Raw genomic sequence first — 25000 nt, 5'->3', positions numbered from 1 at the left:
TAAATGGATCCCAGAAACTGCAGACCCATAAGTCCAACAAGTCTCATATTTAAAGCCATGGGAAGAATTTTCATGGAAATGATTAACAAGAAAATAGAAAATCTTCAACCATTAGAGCCAACCTAGTTTGGTTTGTCAAAGGCAGATCATGGTGGACTTCTTTGATAGGGTCACCAAGGAAATAGATGAGGGCAAAATGTTGCATACTGCATACCTTGACCTGGCTAATGCATTTGATGCAATACACCACTCAGACATTGTAGACTAACTCACTGTTATATACATAAACCCCTAAGTTACACTATTAAGAGCCATCTAGCTCTCATATAGGACCCAAGAATTTGGGATGGGGAGACCACCTTCACAAAGAGGCCAGTTGTTAGCAGAGTCTCATTGGGCTTTGTGCTGGGTACACTCCTTTTTGTGTCTACTTCTTGGAAGTCAAGACCAATGTCAGAGGCCTGTGGCTAATGAAGTTTGCAGATGATTGCAAAGTAGGAGCAGTCACAGTATCCCCCAAGACACTAACATCTTACAGGAAAGACTAACACAGACATATGACTGGTGCTAAAGCCATGGCTTAAAACTCAATGTCAAGAGATGTATAATGGTACCTTTTGGGAAGACAGCCACTCTAGGAAGTTAACCTCTTTGATAATACACCTCTAAAATCAGAACCGTAATCAGGGATAGTTACCTAACTTTTGACCAACATGTGTCTATGTTAGTAAGGAAATCATACTAGTTGCTCACCTTGTCAGCAAGGGCAAGGAACCTAGATCCAGGGAAGTTATCATTCTACTGTATTCATCACTTATCAGGCCCAGCATTGAGTACAGCACCCCCTTTGGTATGTACCTGGCCAGACACAAGCAAAAGCTGGAACATCTACTGAGGTTTCTCACAGAAAGAATACAGGCCATAAACAGCACATCCTGTGCAGATTGCCTCAAAGCCATATCTCTGCAGCATTTGTCTTTAAATTATCATGAGGCATCTTAACTCCAAGGCTGCTGTTACTGCATTGACTTTACATGTATTGTCACATATACCCTGCTTTCTTTCAGTCACTCATGTCTAATTACCATGTGTTGCTGTTCAATGACTACTTAAAAAACAAATAGGGATAATCTCTCCATAAAAGCCTTTCTAAGGGCCTTTTACTTCTTTTTCTTTTTAAAGTTGCTAATTTTCATTCTTTAGTTATACCTGAGTTGTAGTTCATCAACTCGTCAGTTATAACTGAGTTGTAGTCCATCAACTCGTCACCCCTTCCCCTGCACCTACTCCTTTCTTGCTGACAAAGTGCCAAAGGTAAATGGAGCTGTGTGCTGCTGTGATTGATAGCTCACAGCAGATGACTAAGCTCATGTAGTGTTTCCTTGTACTAGCCTTCTCCTACTACCAGTGGGACTCTTATTTTTTTTATTTTATTTTTATCTATTTTGACATTTATTAACTGGGATATGTCCAACTGGGCAGAGGTCCTTTTTCAGCAGATGTCCAAGGAGAAAAGCTCCATACTAAAGAGTAAGTATGAAAACAAACAAACAAAGATGATTTAAGTGTATGATACCTGGATAAAATACAAATAATAGCACAGCATAAAACACGGACATGAAAGCACAAGGTGTAAAACTAGATTAATTTACTAGACGGATGTGATTCTAGAATTAGGAGAAAAAGAAAGGGAGTAAAAGGGGGTTGCAGATTGGACAAAATAGTATAGTGAGGGGAGATCAAGTAGAGCACATGGGAGAGAGTGGGTGCAAGAGGTGTGAACGAAGGACTGTAGAAGAGTGTAAGAAGGAGGGAGGCATATAGGAGGATGGGAAGAAGATAAGCATTAGTAAGGGACAGTCTGGAGTTATTGGTAGGGATTTTTTTTGTTCTATACAACATACCAAGTTTTTTTTTTAATATACAGTTTTGAATATGTAGATATGTAGATCGAATTTAAGTTGATCATCAACAATTATACCCAGGATGTTGGTATAAGTCACTACTATTAGAGTAGCGTCAAGAGATGTAATAGTGATCAAGATTTCAGATGGGAATGAGATTTTGGGAGAAATAGAAGTAGTTTTGTTTGCTTCAATGGCGTTAAAGAATTTTTGGGTAATAGTTTCAAAGTGAAAAGGATTGTCAGATGAACAGATGATAGTGGAGTCATCAGCATATTATATAAGTAATGAGTGGGAGCACAATAAGTGAGGGCAGTAGGTGAAGATGTTAAATAATGTTGGTCAAAGAATGGAACCTTGTGGTACACCAGTGTTAACAGGGAGGAAGTGTGAGAAGGAAGAGAGCCACATAACGGATTGTTCTCGATTATTAAGGTAGCTAGAAAACCAATTGAGAGTGGGAAAGGGAAGCCAAGAGCAGACATTTTAGTAAGACGCTTGGTGTAAGAGACTGTGTTGAAGGCATTGGAGAGGTCCAAGCATAGGCAGGATACCAGGTTGTTTTTTTCTCTGACTTTAATGATGGTATGTTTAAGTGAGATGAGAGCAGTAGTTGTGCTGTGGTTAGGATGAAAAACATGTTGCTTTGGAGAGAGTAGATTTGTCATTTAGAAGATGTTCAAGAAGTTGGTTGTTTATGCATTTTCAAATATTTTTAAGAAGGAAGAGAGAATTGCTACATGTCTATAATTTGTGAATTCAGTGGAATGTCCTGCTTTGTGAAGTGGTATAGAAAAATTGTTTACAGATAGCAAGGACTATGGATTATTGAATAGGTCTGTTAATTAGGATGGAGAGTGGGTAAGCTATTGTGTTTGGTCCAGGTTTAAAGAAGACTGCAGGTAAGATGTCTGTTGAGGGAGAGCACAGCTTAAGTTTGGTCAGTAAAGATTTAATACAGGGGTGGGAATAAGTTTGAAAGAAAAAGTAGGTAAGTGTTTGGGGGAGAGGAAGTGTAGGGTTGGAATTGTTGCCATTTTGGTTAGATTGTTTATGGAGTCTATAAAATAGGAGTTGAAGTTAGTGGCAGTTTCAAAGGGAGAATTCTTAGGGCATGGGTTTGCATAGGACTTATTACTAAAAGAATACAGGGTGCAAGTAATATGTCCTATGCAGACCACATCAAGGCCCTGTCCCTGTATTCTGTCTCCTACAGGCTTTTGAGAGGAGATCTATGCTTGGCATACAGGGTATTGTCAGATTCCACTCTGATGGCTCTCCTGCATATTCACAAAACAAACAGCACCAGAATTACCCATTCTAAAGACTTAAACCTTGCCTGTGATATAAATAAAACCTGCTGGAGAGATAGGTATGTAACCCAGAGACTACCCCATTTATGGAACAGGCTCCCCATCCATGTGAAGTAGAGTTCCTCCCTAACCCAATTCAAATGCAACTTGAGCAATTCGATGGAAAATTGGAAATTCATCCCTGTTTTGGCACCTATGTCTCTAATGGACAGAGGCAACCTGTAAATGGTTCATCTCCCAGGTTCATTCTTGCACTTATCAAGGGTTTCAGAACTTGTCAGAGATTTGGGATGCATGGCTAAGCTTAAAAAAGCCCTTGTGGTCGTTAGCCTAGTAAACACCTATGAACCTATGAACCTATTTATGCTGAGAGAACTGGGGTTAAGAATATTTTTAATGGTGTTCCAGAATGTTTTGGGGATTATTTTTATGGTTTATCTGTGGTTTTAGACATAAGTTTTTTTGTCATCAATTACTTGTTTTTTGGTGAGATTTTGAAGTTGTCTGTAGGTTTACAGGTGATTTGGGGACTTGAATTTTAACCAATTTTTCTATGGACTATCACTTTTATGCATAAGAGCTCTGGTGGAAAGAGTAAGCCAAGGTGCATGGTGAGATTTCACTCTAATTTTCCACAGAGGAGCTAGGGAATTGAAAACATCCAGGAACATGTGGTTAAAATTCAGAACCGCATCAACAATTGTTAGGTTACAGAGGAAGGACCAATTTATGGAGGTGAGTGTGTTAAACACATCGGGATTAACATTGGTTAGTCTGTGGCACTCTATTTATTTACGTTGTTTATTATGTTCAAGGAATAGCCTCTGGACACAGGTTGGGAGATAGTCACTGCTTGAATCTGGGAGCGTATCAGGGTTGTGGTCCAATCAAGGATTGAGCTAGTACTAGTGGATTTGTTATAGAGGGTAGAGGTGGAAATTATTTGAGTGAACTCATGCAGATAAATACTTGTGGTAGGGTAGTCAGTGGTCAAGGTTTGTGAGTCAATATTGACATCACTTAGAATTATTGCTTCATTTAAGACAGGGTAGGAAAACCAAGAGAGAACATTTTCAAGGATAGAGATATTATTCCCTGGAGGGAAATAGATACCAGCAATGCAAATTTTTTTGTGGTTGTTTAGTTTGTCAGTGGCTAGCATGAGTTCAGCAAGGTGAGAATTAGGGAGCAATATAGACAGTGGAGAAAGGTTAAGATGGTTTAAGTATAATATTGCTACACCACCAGATTTTTTATGCAGCCTATCAGAGTGGATGATATTATAGCAAGAAGGGAGAATTTCAATATCTGCGGTGTGAGGTTGAAGCCAAGTTTCAGTAAGTATTACTATATCTGGTAAATAATAAGTAATCCATGAGGGAAATTCACTGACATTTCTAAGAAGACTACAATTGTTCATAGAGATAACAGTTAAGCTCTTGGTGGATAGTTTAGAATGTGCCATAGATGGGGGTGTGGGGACAGTGTCATGTATGGTAGTGGTGTTGGGGCTAGAGTTAGGATGAATATCTCCACAGAGGTGCTTTGCAGTACTGGAATCATGAAGTTATTAGTAAGGTATCTGAGCCTAATTTTGTGTAGGTAGGTGTGGGGTACAAGTAGTTTGTATTTGTGTGTGAGAAGGTATGTTAGGTTGAATAGATGAGATGCTATTATGACAGAGTAGGGTTTGTCCCTGTTGGGCAGTGGGTGAGTAAGAGTGGGTGATTCATTAATGGGGGAGATATTAATTTTATAGCAGATAAGGATATATAGTAGTAGGAGAAAAGGAGTGAAGACATAGATGGACATCATGTTTGGGAGGGAGTGAATGAAGGTCAGAAGAAAGGCAGAAAAGGATACAGAAGCCTAAAATGGTAGGCATCTGTAGGTTATCAGAGTGACAGAGAGGGGTGGTAATAAAGGCTGATGTAAGTAAGTATGATGAAGAAAGACAAAGGAAAATGATGCATAGCATGTGTGTGTGGTATACGGTGAGATTATGATGTAGCAGGGAAAGGGGAAGGTGTGGTGGCAAGTAAAGGAAGAGTATGCTAATTGGTTGCTGAATAGGAAGGGGTGGAGTTTAGTCAGAGGGGATGTAGTTGTTACAGTATAAATGCAGAGTATGTGGGGGTGGGTGAGAATTGAGGGTACGGTAGGGAAGCAAAGAGAAGCCTGAGCTAGCAAGGGCTGAATGCAGTGAGGCCCAACCATTACAACTGTATATTGTTAGGAAAAAAGAAGGAAAATAAAACAATCAGTGAAGAGTGGAGTTCTATAGATGAAGGAAAGAAACCGAGTAAAGCATTATTAGGTATTAGTGGGGGAGAAGGAAAGAGTTTAGGGAAAAAAGTAAGGGTTAGCTAGAGGAGTGGACAAACAGGAAGGTGTTGGGATTGCTGGACAGACAGGTTAGAAAGGGTGGAAGGAAGGGAGAGAATGGAGTAGAATTTATTTCAGATAGGAAATATAAGGTACAATTGAAATAAGTGGTCTCTAGTCAAGTAGAAGACACAGGATATTTTATTAAAGTGGTTGTGAGGGGTGTTGCTGATACCACAACTGATGTCTGGCCCTAGGCAATGTGCAGACTAAGAGATTTTTACAGAATGAAGAGGTTTACAGCATGATAACACAGTTGGGGTGAGAAACCTTAGCCAAGAATACTGTAGCTGTTTTCCAGGTAGCATTCCTTTTCAATATAGGTGGGTGCAGCGGTCAATTGAGCAGGATAGGGAGTTACTTTGTGTGACTCAGTCTGCCAGTGATGAAGCAGAGGGTTTAGCTCTTTTCCAGGTAGGGGTCCTTTTCAATCTAGCTGGGTGCAGCAGTCAGTCGAACAAGAGGATGAGTTATTTTGTGTGACTCAGTCTGCCAGTTGTGAAGCAGGGGGTATTGAATGTGGAATAGATTACTCACTGCCAGGATATGCCAAGGGACCTAACTCATAGAAGAGAGAAGTTCAAAGATGTGTTGCACTATAGCATCTTTCTGTCCTCAGATTTTCATTAATTCTCTGTACTAACAGGTAAGATATTATTTGGCAAACCTTCCATCTACCTTTTTCTGGAATTCATGAGATAGCCAAAACTTAAGTAATTATGACACAAAGGTTATAAAACCTAGAACATTTTTTTAATTGGCACTGTGATGCACTTAAAAATAGCATTTTTGCAACATGCATTTTCTGAACAATAGTAATTCGAGATTAACGCATCACATTATTGACTTAAAGAGATCACCATTACTTTACCCAATAAACAGATTAGAAAAGCAGGAGTACTCTGCAAATTGACGTATGAGATGTATGGTCTTGGGCTTTTAGTGTTTATTACATTTAATTGCAACATCATGCCTGAAAAGTTGTTTTTAACATTTTTACAGTGAAGCCTTCTCTTACAATGTATCTAGTCATAGTTGCCTCAGTATGTTTTTATCACAGCTGCTATTATGTTTCCATGACCACCAAACTTCCTTCAAATTGGCAGGCTCAAACAAACTGCTTACAGGTTTACAAATGTTAGGAACTCCTGCAACATGATACTATGTGGCATCCTAATGGGAGATGAAAAGTCAGCAAGCAAAGGAGAGTAGTAGTGCTGAAACTGAATTCATCCTCATGTCTTGGTGAGTACCTTCGCGAGGTGGACCCTGTTTTTCACAAAATCTCACCAAGGTGACACTGATATATAGAATGTATTTATATAGCATATATCATGGATAGAAGTAAGTCAAAAACAAAAAGGATAGCTGGGTGCACAAGACCCAGGATAAAAAAAAAAAGTGCCCAATCCTGGTAGGTGCACTGGTGCCAGGACTGGAGAAAATGACAGTGTAGAATCCTTAAACTACAGTGGGGCCAGGTCAGGCCCAGCAGGAGGATGTTCCCCCTGTTTTAGAAGGAAGTAGCAATCCACAAAAATCACAGGCCAAAGAAGAGACATAAAGATGATACAGTGGACTATTGAGGATAAAAAATAAATTGTGTATTGTTACTATTATGCAAAAAGCCCAGAATTTCCCGACAGAGGATATACATAAAGATTAAGAGGTAAATTAGAGGAAAGAAAAATGCTTCCACAGGAAAAACTCCCAGAAGCTTCAAATGAAAAATTGCATTCATTAATACAACCCATTTTTGAAACATAGTATATAGATCAAGAAACTGTGATTTTTTGATAAAAAATCATCTGAAGAAGTGCAAAAATGTAAACAAAATCTACATATTTTTGAAAAGTATAAAAAATAAATATGGACATAGGAGAGAGAGACTTGATATGGTGCAATATGTATGCAAATGAGAAAGCCAAGTTATATAATATAGATAAGGCAGTCTCAAAGCTATTCCAAGAGAAATATAGGCAAAGACATCCAGATATGGAACATTTTAACATACAAATTTAATATCAGAAAGATGAAATGTAGAAACGATTAGTAAAACAGAAGTTAAATAAATAGAAGTAGAAGTTATGGAGTGCCTGAGAAGTGAAGGATTTAATGTAGAAGGTCTAATACAGACTACATCACAGCAAGATGGAGTGAGTCCACAGAATAAGGAGAAGCAGGAAGACCAGGAGATGTGAAGAAGAAATATGGAGATGTGAAAGGAAAAGAGATTTAAAATGATGCAATATTTATGCAAAGGAGAAAGCAAAACTAACCAGTACAAAAAGAGCAGCACCAAAGATATTTGAAGAGAAATACAAGCAAAGGAACCCGGGTATGGAAAACTTTACAACACAGAAGATAAGAAGACTAGGAGGAAAAGTAGAAAAGGAGATTAGTAATGGAGAAGTTAAACAAATAGAAACTGATGTCACAGAGCAACTGGAAAGTGAAGGATTCAGTGTAGAAAATCTAATGCAGAAAGCACCACAAAAGGATAGAGCAATGGATATCCAAATTAAGGGGAAACCAGTGGAATAGGAAGCAATTGGTTAGGTGCCATATCAAGATATTTTGGAGCCTTCCACAAGAAACCAGTATAAACATTCACTTGAAGCTAGACAGCAAGGGAAGGAACAGGAAACTGTGGAAACTCTGATGTAACCAATGTTGAGGAGTGATAGACCAATGAGTTCCCATATGACATCTGTGTGCCTTGTTCAATCACAGCCTCACCTCAGGTGCTGTTCCTACTGAATGGCACACTGCTACAGTCATCCTTCTCCATAAAGGGGGAGCGACTACAGACCCTGGAAATTATCCCCCCATTAGTCTGATGAGTCTGAAATGTAAAGCTATGGAGCGTATCATCATAGACCTAATTAACAAGGATATAGGGAATCTCCAAGCTCTAGATCCCACACAATTTGGTTTTGTGAAAGGTAGATCATGCCTTCTCAATCTGGTTGACTTCTTTGAGTCAGTTACCAGAGCTGCAGATGAAGGCAAGGCAGTTCATACACTCTACCTTAATCTGACCAAGGCCTTTGATACCATTCCCCATTATGGAATTATTGATTAACTCACCAAACTAGGCATCAACCCCTATATCACTAGGTGGATTGCAAACTGGCTCACAGATAGAACCCACAGTGTGAAAGTAGCAGACTCCAAATCAGACTGCCATCCAGTCACAAGTGGAGTCCCACAGGAATCGGTCCTGAGTCGCCTCCTGTTTGGCATCTACTTCTCAGAAGACCAGACCAACACAGAGGGACTCTGGCTGACCAAGTTCGCAGATGACTGCAAGCTGGGAGCCATTATTAACTCCACAAGTGATGTAGACATCCTACAGAAAGGCCTCACTGAGACCAATGACTGGTGTCGAAACCATGGCCTTAAGCTTAATGCCAAAAAATGCGTCATCATCTCCTTTGGGAAAAACTCAGTTCCCACTAATTACCACATTGTTGGGAGCCCACTGAACATTGAAGGTGTTATAAGAGATCTGAGAACACAGGTTGACAGCAACCTCTCCTTCGACCACCACATTGCCACTGTGGTCAGAAAGTCCTTCTATGTGGCACATCTTATTATCAAGGGTTTTGTATTCAGGAAGAAAGAGGTCATTATCTCTCTCTACTCTTCCCTCATTAGGCCAGTCATCGAGTTTAATGCCCCATTTAGCATGTACCTCACTAGACACATGCTGCAGCTGGAAAGGCCACAAAAGTACCTCATGAAGAAGATCCTAGGCCTTAAACACATGTCATACATGGACAGACTCAAAAAACTCCAGCTATTCTCTGTCTCATATCATCTACTAAGAGGCAATCTCTGCTTGGCTTACAAAGCCATGTCTGACCCAGCTCTGTTAGAACTGCTACATCTAAAGAAATTCCAATCCCTCCGCACCACACACTTCAGAGACCTCAACCTCATTAACACAATCAACAGAACATGCTTGAGGGACAGGTTCATAACCCAGAGACTGTCCATGCTCTGGAATAGACTTCCCATACATGTCAAGCAGAGCACCTCACTGGCCCTCTTCAAGAGAAATCTTGATGAGTGGATGGGATATAGAAAGTTCACTCCAGGGATCACTCCAGTGGCTCTACTTGATAGAGGCACTGAGAACTATCGTCAGGCGGCACAATGCCAGGCCACTTCTATGGGATAGGCTTGTAAAGTTTCCAGGGCCTTTAGCCTAGTACACACCTATGAACCTATGAACCTATGAACAGATGGCACAGGATAAAATTGAAGTGAAGCTACCACAGCAAGATGCTATAGAACTCTCTTTAGAATGCCCACAGTAAGTGGAAAACAAAGGATGTGCCCTCAGTCTGGAAGAAAATGAACTAAGGGAAGAGTTGCTTGATTTAATGGACATAGATATATTAAGCTCAACTAAAGAAATAGACTGCAGAAGATCAATAAACCCCCAAAAGTCAGAAGTCTGATAAAACAAATGAACACAGTAATTAGGAATCTCCACTGAGATCTATGTGATATAACAGAAGTAAACAGGATATATTATTGTGCAGCTAAACTAATAACTGATAAAGTTCTCCCACAAGAACACAGGGTAGTGAGGCAAAAGAAGGGGAGAAATCGAATACCATCATGGAAGTATTGAATAGAGAAAATTATAAAGCAACTAAGACAAGAAGTATCACTGTTAGAAAACTATAGAAGAGGGAACAGAGCAACAAAAATACTAAGAAAGATAGACATGATAAAAGCAATGCGCAGTATTAGGTTCATAGGTTCATAGGTTCATACTAGGCTATCTGCCCGAGGGCATTTACAAGCCTAGCCCATCGTTTTGTGGCTTACACCACCCCTTTAGTATGGGGAACTATACCCATTATTTTGCTGTGCCTCTGTCGAGCAGTGACACTGAGGTAATCCCTGGGGTATATCTGCGATCTCCCATCCATTGGTCAAGATTTCTCTTGAACAAGGCCAGCGAGGTGCTCTGCCTCACATATACCGGGATTTTGTTTCACAGCATAGGGAGTCTTTGGGTGATGAATCTATCCCTCCAGCACGTCCTATTAATAGCCGTGTCGAGGTTTAAGTCTCCCGCCCTTGTGGCTCTGATGGATCTAGATTTTTTGAGGTGAAGCATATTCATCAAATCTGGGTTTGACATGGCCTTGTATGTTAGGCAAAGGTCACCTCTGAGCAGCGGTGTTTACTGAATAGAGCTGGAGTTCTTTCAGTCGGGCAGCATAGGACAGATTTTTGAGACCCTTTATCCTTTTGGTGAGGAACTTTTGTGGCCTCTCCAGCTGCTGCAAGTGTCGGGTCAGATACATTGCGAATGGGGCATTGTACTCAATCATTGGTCTGATGAGTGATGAGTAAAGGGAGACTATGACCTCCCTTGATCTAGATGAGAATCCCTTCATGATAAGGTGGGCAATGTAGAAGGTCTTCCTAACTACTTTAGCTACATGGGTGTCGAATGACAGACTACTATCAACCTGGGTCCCCAGGTCCCTGATAACTTCTTCTGTGCTCAGTGGATTGCCACCTATTTGGTAGCTAGGGGTAACCTTGTTTTTCCCGAAGGGTATGACTATGCATTTTTTGGCATTTAACTTTAGGCCGTGGCTCTGGCACCAGTTATCCGTTTCTGTGAGACCCTTCTGAAGGATATCTGTGTCAGATGTAGTTTCTACTATGGCGCCCAGTTTGCAGTCATCTGCAAACTTTGTCAGCCATAACCCTCCTGTGTTTGCTTGTACTTCGGAAAAGTAGATGCCAAACAAGAGTGGGCCCAGGACTGAGCCCTGTGGGACACCACTTGTGACAGGCTTAGAGTCTGACATGGCGCCAGCAACTCTGACCCTGTGGGTTCTGTCACTCAGCCAGTTTGCAACCCATCTTGTGATGTATGGGTTAACATTTAAGCTGATGAGTTTTCAATGATACCCAGTGGGGTATTGTATCGAGGCCTTCGCCAGATTGAGGTAGGCTGTATGGACTGCCTTTCCCTCATCAATGGCTTTGGTGACTGTTTGAAAAAGTCAACCAAGTTTAAAAGGCATGATCTGCCTTTGACAAAGCCAAACTGGGTTGGATCCAAAGTCTGCAAATTCCCTATGTCTTTATTTATGAGGTCCATTATGATCCTCTCCATGGCTTTGCAGATAAGGCTTGTCAAGCTAATGGGCGGTAATTTCCAGGGTCGGTGGAGGCACCGCCTTTGTGAAGTGGGACCACAGTTGCAGTGCGCCACTCCTGGTGCGTATCCAGAGGTAAGACTTTGATTAAACAGCTGTCCTAGCTGTGGGTTTAATTCCTCATTGAGTTCATGGAGCACACAGCCGGGGACACCATCAGGTCCCATGGATGCTGTGTTTTGTGCTTGGAAGGGAGGAGTGCTCACTTGGGCGTTGGAAATGTTTGGGGGCTGCAATCGTTTGGTATAGATATCTCTCCTTTTGGGAAGTTTGCACTGAACCTGTCAGCCAGTATGTTGGCAATGTCTGTAGGATCAGTAATCTTCACATCATTTTGAACTAGTTCTGAGCATATCTGGGAGTTTCCTCCCAGGTTTCTAACATAGCTAAAGAAGGCCTTATGATTGTCTTTTGAGTCTTTAGCTATTTTCTCTCAAAATTTGCTTTGGATGATTTTATGAGAGCTCTTAGTTTTTTACTTATAGTGATCAAGGGTGTCTTACCTTTTAAGGATTTTGCTCTATCTTGTAGTAGCTTCCTCCTTTTGTTGTAGAGTTTGTTTATGGCTGGGGTCCACCAGACTGGACGCTTGCCATTGGTACAAAGAGTCTTTGTTTTGCTTGGGATTGCCTTATCCATGCAGTCCTGCAGGTGCTGGTAGAAGGCATTTGTAAGTGATTCAGCGGCTTGAGTACTGTTTTCCGCCGGCTCGGGGGCCTTAAAAAATTAGAACAGTCCACGATCTATCATGCACTATCGCAAATGACAAACTAAACATTTCAGCACAGGTGGAAAAACTTAGAAGATACACAGATAAATAAAAAGGAAAAATACAAAATAAACAATTTAGTTATGACCCAAAATGCTTTTATAGAGAATTGGGAAACACGGTAAAAGGAATTGAAAGACCACCAAAAAAAGAAGAAATAGATGCATATGGAGAAGTATCTATGAAGATCCTGTGAAACACAACAAAGATGTGAAATGGATAAAAGAAGTAAAAGAAAGGATAGGCAGCTTAAACATACAGGATATGAAATGGGAGAAGTTAACTGCCAAAGAGATTGAAAAGAAGCTAAGAAAAGCTTCTAATTGGAAAATCCCAAGCCCAAATGCAGTACCTAACTTTTGGTTAAAAGTATTAACTTCTTTGCATGAAAACTTAGCAATGAGTAAGAACTATTTATATGTGCATCACGAACGGTCACCAACCTGACTAACGACAAGTAAAACAACGCTCCTAATTAAGAGTGAACCTGCAAGCTACCCCAAAAATTATAGACCAATAACCTGCCTTCCAACGACATATAAACTATACATGGGAATTGATGCCGACAGAGTTTATAGTCATTTAGAAGAAAACTCAATTAGGGCAGTAGAACAAAATGGCAATGAAAGAAAGTTATATGGAACAAATAAACATTTGTTGTTAAATAAAGTCATAGTGGTGAACTGTAAAAAGGGGAGGAAACTAAGTATGGCATGGATTGACTACAAAAAAAGCATTTAATAGCAATTCACATTCATGGATAAAAGAGTGCTTAAAAATGTATAAGATACACCCTACACTGATCGACTACATTTCTGAGACCATGAAACAGTGGCAGACCACTTTGAAATTAAGCCAATTAAGCTAGGATAAAGGACAAATTATTATCCCGGGGATAAAAATTCAAAGGAGGATATTTCAGGGTGACTCTCTGTCACCATTGCTATTCTGCCTTGCCTTAACCCATTAAGCTATCTACTTAACAGCGTAGGCCATTGCTACAATTTAGATCCTAGAAAACATAAAAGTCTAAAGACTTCTCATCTTCTCTTCATCAATGATTTAAAACTGTGTAGCTCATCAGATGTGGAACTGAAAGCACAGCTGCAGGTTGCTAGAACTTTTTCAGATGATATTAAAATGTCATTTGGCCTTGATAAATGTACAAAAGCAACCTTTACTGCAGCACCAGGAAAACATCAGTTTGGGACAAAAGTGTGATATAAAAGAACTTGAGCAAGAGGGAGTGTATAAATACTTGGGAACTGATGAAGGATCAGCAATAAAACATGAACAAATGCAAATAAAGCTTAGTAAGGAATACTTTAGAAGACTTAAATTAATCCTGAAAACAGCGTTGACATCCAGGAACAAAATCCAAGCTATAAACCAATTTGATCTTCCTGGTTTTGATGTGACTGATTGGCCCCAAAATGTGTTGGATGGATTAGATATTAAAACACAAAAGATGCTTCATGCCCACCAAATAATCTGTAAAAATCAGTGCATACCAAGCTTATATATTCCCTGTTCCGAAGGAGTGATAGGCCTCCTTGAAATTGATTACATGTACAGATCTGCAATCGTGGACTCCACATGTAACTGCTTACCTCACAATACCCAAACTTAGTGAAAATTCTGAAACATAAGGAAAATAAATTTAAGATGTCTTCTCTGCTTAACTTAGCAGAAGCCGATCGGTGTCAAGCAGGAATGGAAATCATACCAGAAGTAGATAAAAAGCAGGCAGCAACTGAATGTGCCAAAAAAACAAAAGAAAGAATATAAGGTGAAGGACCAGATGAAAAGGCAAGAAATTTGAAAAATGCATAAATATAGTTGGAAGTATAGAAAACTTCTAGAAGAACCTCATGTTGCTCATGAATAAACACAGGAATGATTAAGGAGAGGTGAATTTAAACCAAGAGATGAAAGGGTAATACTGGCAGGCCAAGATAGTGGGCTACGTACACACTGGTTTACAAAGTCCATTGAACATGTGGGAAAAATAGACAAATGTAGGTTTTGTAAAACCGAATTGGAAACAGTCGCACACCTTGTTGCTGGTTGTGATATACAAATGGCAGAAGGACTGTATACTGAAAGGCATAATAATGTGGCAAGACTGCTGTCCTGGGGATTGTGCAAACATTATGTTACTGAAGTGGCTGAAAAACATTGGAAACATGAGACACAAAGCATCATAATAAATGATGGTCTACCTCACATGTGATCATCCACTACCAAAAGTTCAAAAGATAGATCCTAGAAAACCAGATATAGTGGTCCAGGAAAAGAAGACAAAAGTAGCATTGATCATTGAAATAGCCACACCCAGTGACTGCAGTGCCCTGAGTACAGAGAGACACAAAGTCATAAAATATCAGGATTTGCAGGCAGAAACTAGAGCAATGTAGAAGAAAGATACCCAGATAGTTCCAATAGTAGTAGGAGCAATGGGTCTTATAAACAAAGAGTCTACAATCCTATTTAAATATGTTACCAATACATGTAACTCGATACAAATTGCAGAAGGAGTCATTACTGTGCACATTGCGAGTGCTGTGAAGAGCAATTTTGGCTGACATCAAAGAGTGAAACAATACTAATTTCATGAACTTTAATTGTACTTTGAATGGGGTCCATTCCTGTCATGGTATTAGAAACCCAAAAGATATGGGGCCGGATTCACGAAGGCTTGCACCGAGTCTAAGAGTAGTGTAAGATTCCATGCAGCCTTCGCGATCCAGGAACAGCCCAAAGTCCGTGTAAGAGACAAGCTAAAATGTCTCTTACACGGAGTGGGTGTGGATAAGCTAATCACCTCACTTGCAGCCGAATAGCATGCAAATGAGGATGATTAGCGATCCAGGAAGCCCAGAACAGCCCGTGTAAGAGCCGTTTTAGCTGCAGAAATGTACTCAGTTGACAACTGAGTACTTTTCTGCAAAAACCACAATGGAGCCATGTCAGCTCCAAATAAAGGGTGCATATGTGTCAGGCAGCATGCCAATGGCCAAATATGTGGCCATTGGCAAGATAACCTGATGCAAATATATTAAAAATATATATATATTTTTTTCGGTGATCGCCGATGTTTAAACCCAGTGCAGCCCCGTGCAAACGGGCTGCTCTGTATAAAACATAAAAACGAAGGATATAAACCCACAGATGTGGGTTTCATGCAATACATGGAATTTCAATGCAGGGACCAGCAGACCAAAAACAACATGGCCACCGTGTAGTGGTTGCTAAGGGGGGAAGCTGAGTCTAAGAGATGTAACTAAGCATTAGTAGGCAATCTGATGCAAATGAGTGTTAGGATACTGAATTCCACTATCACATAGCAAATGAGCACATTCTGAGTAGTGTAAGAGTTACAGAAGGGGGAGGAACAGAGTAGGAGATAGGTGACATCACAGGGGGGAATGGTAGAAAGAAATGCAGTTCATTGGAGGTCAGAGTTACATGACAGATGTCAGACAGATATCATGGAAAGAGGTGTGCCACTAGATAAGCATGAGAAAGTCAAGAAATGGAAGGTGTACACTGTTGCCTACACCAAAGTTTCTTGCTGGGCGTGCATGTGCACGTGTGCACACCATGAAGCGCGAGTAAGACAGTGTGCACGTGTGTAAGGCAGACTGAGCATGTGGAAGCGTGTTGGGAGATGTTTAACACTGTTTGCATGGGTGTGCGCGCGTGTAGGGCAGACTTAGCATGTAGAAGCCTGTTGGCAGAGCTGTAACACTGCTTGAGTTGGTGTGCGCACGTTTTAACCTGAATAAGACAATTCTGAGCCATGTAAGCATGTGTGCGCGCGTGTAAGCCACTGTGAGCATGTTTCTGCTGGTATACACGCTGCTCCCCCCTGAAGAAACAGAAAGGAAAAAGGAAGCAACATAATTAGTAGGAAGCTAGCAGGGAATACTGCTGGAGCTAGCAGGTGAAAACAATTAGAAGCAGGCAATTACACAGGCAGAATGGTAGCTCAGCCCAACACTTAAAAATCTGCAAACAGCTGTGCAAGATGTTTGTCTCAAGAGACACTGCAAGACAGGAGTAAGCTAAGTGAAAACTGAAAAAGCTGAACTCAGAGCAGAAATGTTAGGGGTTGCCATAGCTGTCATAATGAGACATAGGCGACTTGCTGAGGGTGGTGACAATGCAGATGGTGCCAGACAACCCACAGTGAGGAGGCGGAGAAGAGTGTATAGGCCCAGGGTCACCTACCACAGGTTACATGATCTGGAGATAGTAGAGCGCTATAGAGTGGACAGAGATCTCCTGCAGCAAATAGTGGAGCTGTGCAGGCCACGCCTCACACACAGAACCAACAGAGGGGAACCCATCCCAGTGGAAACCAAGGTATGTGTTGGCCTAAGAATACTAGCTACAGGTACCTTCCAGAGACCAACTGGTGATATGATGAGGATATCACAGGCATCAGCCTCCATGGTACTGCACCAGTTCCTGGATGCCATGTCAGCACATGTCGGTGATCATGTATATTTCCCCAATACCCGTGAGGTATTGGCCAGCAATATGCGTCTCTTCCAGCAAATAGTGGAATACCCTGAGGTAGTGGGTGCAATTGACTGCACGCACATAAGCATCAAAGCACCAGCCGGTAAGCGGGGTAGGGCATACATCAACCGCACGGGCTTCCCCTCCATCAACTGCCAGGTCATGTGTGATGCCCAGGGCATAATAATGAATGTGTGTGCTGGTTGCCCTGGGAGCTACCATGATTCCGACATCTGACATTTGACGCAGCTGTACCAGATATTTGCCAATGGGGACATCCCGCACGGACACCTAGTGGGGGATGCAGGTTATGCACTGGAGCCGTGGCTGATGACACCCATCAGAAAGACACACACACACTTGAAGAGGAATGCCATAATGAGGCACACGCACAAACACGTAATGTAATAGAGCGTGTGTTTGGGCTGCTCAAGTCATGGTTCCGGTGTCTGGACACATCTGGTGGAGCCTTGCAGTACACACCAACTACATGTACCCAAATTGTCATGGTATGTGCTATGCTACATAATATGATCTTGTGAAAACAGCTGTAGCAGGACCAGCATAGGGCCGGGCCAAACAGCCCCCCACCATTGCCAAGGCCATCACAGGCAGAGCGTGACTCAGAGGAGGAACAACCTGAGCCTGCCCCAGTAGGCAGAAGGAGGCATGCCCAGTATGCCCTGGCCTTGGCAAAGAGGCAACACATAGCACATACACTGGCTCAGTAGGAACCCTGGGAATGATACCCCCTCTGACTCACTCAAATAATAACAGGGATGCCTAAAATGACATGACCTGCTCACAAACATGTACAGGGAGTGTAATATGTGCATCCGACAGAGGCAGCCCTTTAGCACCACCTGAGGCATGAATGCCATGTGTTAAGTAATGTAACACCATGTACTATATGCACACCTGAGGACCCTGACTAACATCCTACCCTCACCAAGCATCATGCCACAATATGACAATGAGATGATCAAGTGCAATAATTGACTGAAGTATCGCAGTTAGTCAAAGGGGATCCAATGTGTGCCAGCCTGGGATGCCATACTGAGCATGACATGATGCTCCACCTGCTAGGACTGGCGTGCACCTATCAGTGCAGGCCGTATGGATACTGGCAAAGGCTGTTGTTACCCACAGCGTGCCCTGAATAGGTAAGGCTCAAAACACAAACCTACCTCCATAGGTATCAGAAGGGATAAGAATAAGATAAGGGATAAGTCAAAACAGCAATATGCATGCAGTCTAAACTCACCCAGTATGGAGAATGTTGATATCTGTGCTGTAACAGAAAACTGAGTCAAGGCTTACAACAGCACCCTAACACTACCAGGTTACACCTCATACTGTGCTGTACAGCTTCAAAACATGGAACAAGCTACAAAAGGAGGGTGACTAGCAATAATTTTCAAGGATAACCACACCCCCATGTTGGTACCACAACAAGAAGCAGCATGGACTAGCCATGGTCAAGTAACAGTGGCTAAAGCTGCCCCCCAGTTTATACCCTGCTACAGACTACTGTCCCAACACCAGGAAATGCACCTCGCCTATGCTGGAATACATGAATATATCAAGTCCTCCAAACCACGTTATATTGGGTGACTGAAAATACCCAGACATAGACTGGGACCATTATACTAGCTCCAACACTGTAGGACAAAGGTTCATAGAATCCATAAACCAAAATGCCCAGGAACAACGTACCACTCCCACAAGAGGGGTAAGCATACTGGATGTGATAATCAGTAACATGGGTACTGGATGGCAAGACGAGAAGTGTATTGCTCACTGGTAAAACCAGACCATAGAGTAATCACACTGGATATACAAATCCTGACCACAGTCCCTGGCCAGAAAACCACAGTGGAAAACAGGTGTAAAGCAATATTTGCACTCCTCCAAACTGATGTGGAATCCATTAAAGGTCCTGTGCAGGTGCAAAATTTGGGCCAAACTCAGAACCTGTAATACAGCCATTCCATGAACACTGCCAGGAATGCTTGGATTATGCAATACTAAATTAAAACAAGACACAATGCCATACACGCAGGCATCTGGCATGGTGGACACCAGCCATAACCAAACCATGCAAGAGAATGAGGAAGCTAGTACATGATAGAGCAAACATAAACAATGAAGTAATCACTGATCAGTAGTATGGCAATAAAATATGTCCACACATACAATCCACTAAGGCCAGCCACAACAAGTTGAATCTGTGAATCCTGAGGCAATGTTACACCTGCCCAAAGTACACAGACAACCCCCAGCTCCCCCCAAGAAATACAAATATATGTGAGAGATGCAACCATCTATCCAAACTGGAGGCTGAGCTCCCTCAACTCAGTACTCCCAAAACTAGTCAGGAGGAGAGGGTAACCACACACACACCAAAAACACAGTCCCACATAGACCTATCACAACTGCAAACCAAAGACATAAACACAGAACAACATTCCCGGAGGCACAAATTACAAACACAGCACACCAACAGAGGCCTCTAAAGCAGACACCCAATCAAACAACCTCCAAACATAGCACATGCAACACATAGTACACAAAGCTGGTGTGCCAAACAGTCACAGGCCAGAAGGAGAAACAACATGCCTGATACAGTTGTAATAGGTGACTCCATAGTGAGACACACTGCTGTCCCGCACACCAGACTGAACAAGGGAAAGGGTACAGTAAGCTGCCTGCAGGCTGCCACAATACGCCACATAACACAAGTATGCAGGTCACTCCAAAGCAAGTAGAAATATGATGCAGTCATAGTCCATGCTGGTGTGAATGACCTGAGATGTACCTCCCTAGACTACATGAAAAGAGACATAGATGAGCTCTCTGATTATGTAGTCCAGGCTGGTATGACACTCACCATTTGCAGCATCCTACCCTTACCAAGAATAATGCCACAGTACAAACACGGAATGATCAGTCATAGCAAGTGGCACACTTACTGGTGTCATTCCAAGGGGATCCAATGTCTGTCTGCTTGGGATGTCATGCTTGACAAGCCACGCAGCTGTTCCTGGGATGGCTTACACCTGTTACCCCTGGGTGTCTGGATATTGGATAAGGCCTTTGCCACCTCCATAGAGCCTTTTGTAGGCAAGGCTGAAAAGACTAACCCACCACCCTAGAAAACATAAGTGGAAAGAAGCATAAGGGTAATGCTGACCAATGCCAGATGTGTAAACCCCAATATGCATGCTCCCGAGGCCATCCCCAGTATGGAGAACATCGATGTCTGTGCAGTGACAGAAACCTGCTGCAAGCCTCCTGGCAGCACACCAGCACTACCAGGTTATACCACATATCATGTGTCATGACCCCAAAACCTGGAACAAAACATAAAAGGAGGGTGAGTATCCATATTCAGCACAGACACCCATACGTCCAGGTAAATGACAATGCACAAGGCATTGGAGTCCACCCATGTGCAACTAACTGTAGGCAAGACTGCTGTACAGTCTGTAGCATGCTACAGACCACACTCTCACACACAGGAACACCACCCAGCCATCCTGAAGACACTGGACAGTATGAATGTCCCACCAAATACCAAACAAGGTACCACAAATTACCACATAGGTGGTAAACTGTTATGTATGGAAGGAGTAATCAGGGACCTAGGGACACAAGTGGACAGTAACCTGTTATGTGACACTCACATTGCCAATGTGGATAGGAAGACTGTCTACATTGGACACCGTATCATGAAAGGATTCACATCTATGTCAACAGAGGTCATTGTGCCCCTATACTGTTCTCTTATCACACCCATAATCTAGTACAATGCCTCATATGGGATGTACCTTACCTGACACCTGCAGCAGTTAGAAAGACCTCAAAGGTACCTCACCAAGAGGATAAAGGGTCTCAAATATATGTCATATGCTGCCTGGCTGTAGACACCCCAGCTGAATGCAGTCACATACTGCCTACACAGAGGCATTGCATGCCTGTTGTACAAGGCCATGCCCAACACAGGAGTAATGGACATGCTCCACCCCAGAAAACTCAAAGCCATCAGAGCTGTGAGAGTGAGAGATATCAACCTCAACAAATAATGAAATAGGATGTGCTGGAGGGACAGATACATAATCCAGAGGCTCCCCACACCCTGGACCAGAATCCCACTCCATGTTAGGCAGAGCCCCTCACTGACACTCTTCAACAGGAATCTTGCCAAGTGGATGGATGATTGTAGAGTTACACTGAGGGTTTTCACTGTGTCATGTCCAGACAGAGGCACAGCAAAGCAAATCATAAATGGCCATAATATTCACATAGCAAGGGGTGGCAAAAGCCACACACACTCTGGCTAGGCTAACAAATGCCCTAGGGTGGATAGCCTAGTATGAACCTATGAACCTATGAAGATACAAATTGTACAGGACACTAAGGATAATCCCAAGGCTTTCACAACTGATGGTAGGAACCGTGTTGGGAATTCACAGATATGCTCTGAATCACACAAATAGCACAAACAACATACCAAACACACACACATATTGCCAACATACATCCTGACAGGTGCAGTGCAACCCCCCCCCAAAATGCAAAATGTCTATCCCAACAGACTGCTGGCCCCCTGACATTGCAGATGCTGAGGTAACAGCCAGCATCTACAAAGCAAAACACACAGCAGCAATGGTATGAGATGCTGTCCTGGGCTGAGTCCAACATGGACTCCAAGACGAATGGAATGCCAAATCACACTACTGCTCAATGTCAGCCTTACCACAGGATATGTACCCAAAGAGCAGTGTACAACAACAGTGGTCCTTCTCAACAAAGGTGTTGCCTGAATGGATACTGAAAACTACCACCCCAGAATCCTGAGAAGCTCGGTCTGCACAGCTATGGAAAGGATCAGCATGTACCGCAGACATAAAGATATTGGGGACCTACTGACACCAGACCCTACCAAGTGTGGCTTTCTTAAGTGCAGATCCTGTCCCTAAACATGTTTGACTCAATTGAAACAGTCATTAAGGTCATTGATGAGGGCAATGTGGTCCACACAGCGTAGCTGGACCTTGCAAAGGCTTCTATACAATACCCTACGTGTTCATTATAGATAAGCTCACCAGCTTAAATATAAACCCCTATGTCAGTAAAGGGGTTGCAAACCAGACCAAGGACAGAACAGACATGGTCAGACATGCTGCAGCCATGTCAGACTACAAACCAGATATAACTGGCATCCCACAAGGCTTGGTCCTGGGATCTCCCTCATCTGGTATATATGTCCCATAGGTACAGGCCAACATGGAAGGACTGTGTCTGAACATGTTTGCAGAGGACTACAAACTGCTCACCATATATGATCCACCAGCTGAGACAACCATCCCACAAAAGGGCCACATAGAAACAGACAACTGGTGCCATAGCCATGTCAGCAAGCTAATTGCAGAAAAGTGTATAGTCAACCCCCATGGATATACAGTAAGTGCCCACCAATTACCACATAGGTGTTAACCCATTACGTACTTAACATGTAATGAGAGACCTGGGGCACAAGGTGATAGATATCCTGCATTGGACAAACATGTGCTGTAGTGTTTACAGAAACATACCATATACCCACCTAATCATGAAGGTTGTCAGATCTAGATAAGGGGAGGTCATTGTGGCTCTGCAGTCATCCTTCATCAGCGTTACAATTGACTACAATAGCCCCTGTGAGATGTACCTCAGCAGACACCTCCATCAACCGTAAAGTTCCCAACAGTACCTCACCAGGAGTATCAAAGAGCTTGCACAGATGCCATGTGTTGCCTGCGTTGCTTGTATCAATAAACATGCTGCACCTTGTACAATCTGAATGGCAGTGAGCTATGCACATGAGAGACCTGAACCCCAGCACTGACTTACATAGGACAAGCTGTACTGCATGATCCATAACACAGAAGCCACCCCCACCCATGAGTAAACTCCCAGTAAAGGCTACCCATAGAGTCACTTATCGATTTTCCTCAATAGGAATCTTGATGAGTGGATGGGGGATGGCAGCTTTATCCTGGGTATCACTGTCATGTCACAGGTAGACAGAGGTACAGTATACTAACCATGACATATGTCATGGCAAACTCCACTTACAATGTGTGTCGAAGGACAAACACACTCTCCGACTAGCATTAGAAATGGACTAGGGCACATCGCTAGTGTTTGCAAATGTACACCTATGTTGTGGAATATACTACCAATGTTGGACAAACCTGGTTTAAGTAGTTCATATCTGAACATAATGCAACATAGTCAGATGTACACAACTGGCCCCTAACCAGGCTGTTGTGCTCACTATCGAAATGTAAAGCAGTGATAGCACTAAAGCCCAGGATACTGTCCACCACAGTCAAAGTACTGAACCAGTACACTATACAGTACTACAGTGTTAGGTCAGTGTGAAAGGATGTTGACAACTGTATGCAAAGTATCCCATGCAAACCCTGCAGGCACAGTATAATCCTGTTGTGTTCACACACAATGCAGTTGTACAGTAACTACACAACATGACACACAACACACAACCATAAACGGGAGATATTTGTTGAAGTTCACACTCATCCACAAATGTGGTGGGCTGCAGAGTTCAACATATGGAATGCTCACACTGGGCATGCTCTTACAATTTGATAAATGAGAGATATGTCAGACAACATGCCATGGGAAGGCTGAACTGGGCATGCTCACACACTTAGGCCAAATCTCAGTTTAGCAGTTGGCCACACATATCTGGTATTTTTACGTGTTATTCCAGGAACCAACCACATTACAGCAGTCTGCCCAGTGCACACAGTTAAATGACTACAGAGATATATGTGATATAGTGGATCCCTCCCATATTCAAACATCTTCCACAGATGCACAAGTTGTTCATACAAACAGGGAATGCTATGGCAATAAAGACCGTGCAAACAGTCTATCAGCAACAAATAATGTGCATTTGACAATTAAACATATGGGTGTAGAGCTCAACATTAGGCTGTTTGCCCTAGGGAATGACAGTGTAGCCAGAGTGTGCTTGGCGTCTGCCTCCCCACAGGATGCACATTCCCCTTTCTAAACACCGATGATGTCAGCACTCTATAAGTATAGCAGGAGAAGGGAAACCTCCCAGTAGTGCAAATAGCGCGCTCTGCTAATGCGTATGTCTCGAGTGTCATAGCATAGTCAGATAGGTGTTGGAATCCTGCAAATAGCAAGTGTGTGTTTTTGGCTGAGGGGGGTTAGTGTGTGTGAGGGAAATGTCCCTTTCGGCAACTAGGAGAACAGACTACAGGATGCACATTCCCTTTTCTAAACACTGATGATGTCAGCACCCTATAAGTATAGCAAGAGGAAGGGAAACTTCCCAGTGATGTAAATAGCATGCTCTGCTAATGTGTCCGTCTCGAATGTCATAACATAGTTAGTTAGGTAGGGGTTTGAATACTGCAAGTGTGTGTGTTTGGCTGAGGGGTGTAGTGTGAGCGAAATGTCCCTTTTGGCAACTAGGAGAATAGACTACAGGATGCACAATCCCCTTTCTAAACACTGATGATGTCAGCACCCTATAAGTGCAGCAAGAGAAGAAAAACCTCCCAGTAATGTGAATAGCGTGCTCCGCTAATGCGTCCGTCTCGAGTGTCAAAACATAGTTAGGTAGGGGCTTGAATATGGCAAGTGTGTGTGTTTGGCTGAGGGGGGTAGTGTGTGTGCAATTGTGTATGAGGAAAATGTCCCTTTTGGCAACTAGGAGAACAGACTACAGGATGCACATTCCACTTTTCAAAACAATGATGATGTCAGCACCCTACAAGTACAGCAGGAGAAGGTATGTGGCATGGACAATGACTCAGTCATATGTGTCCATGTTCTTTTTTGGGAAAACACGTTTTT

Source organism: Protopterus annectens, chromosome 2.part1 (genome assembly GCF_019279795.1).
Source record: "Protopterus annectens isolate FY-2018-M chromosome 2.part1, PAN1.0, whole genome shotgun sequence".
NCBI lineage: Eukaryota > Metazoa > Chordata > Ceratodontiformes > Protopteridae > Protopterus > Protopterus annectens.
The sequence above is the reverse complement of the archived record's forward strand: the minus strand, read 5'-3'. Positions refer to the sequence as shown.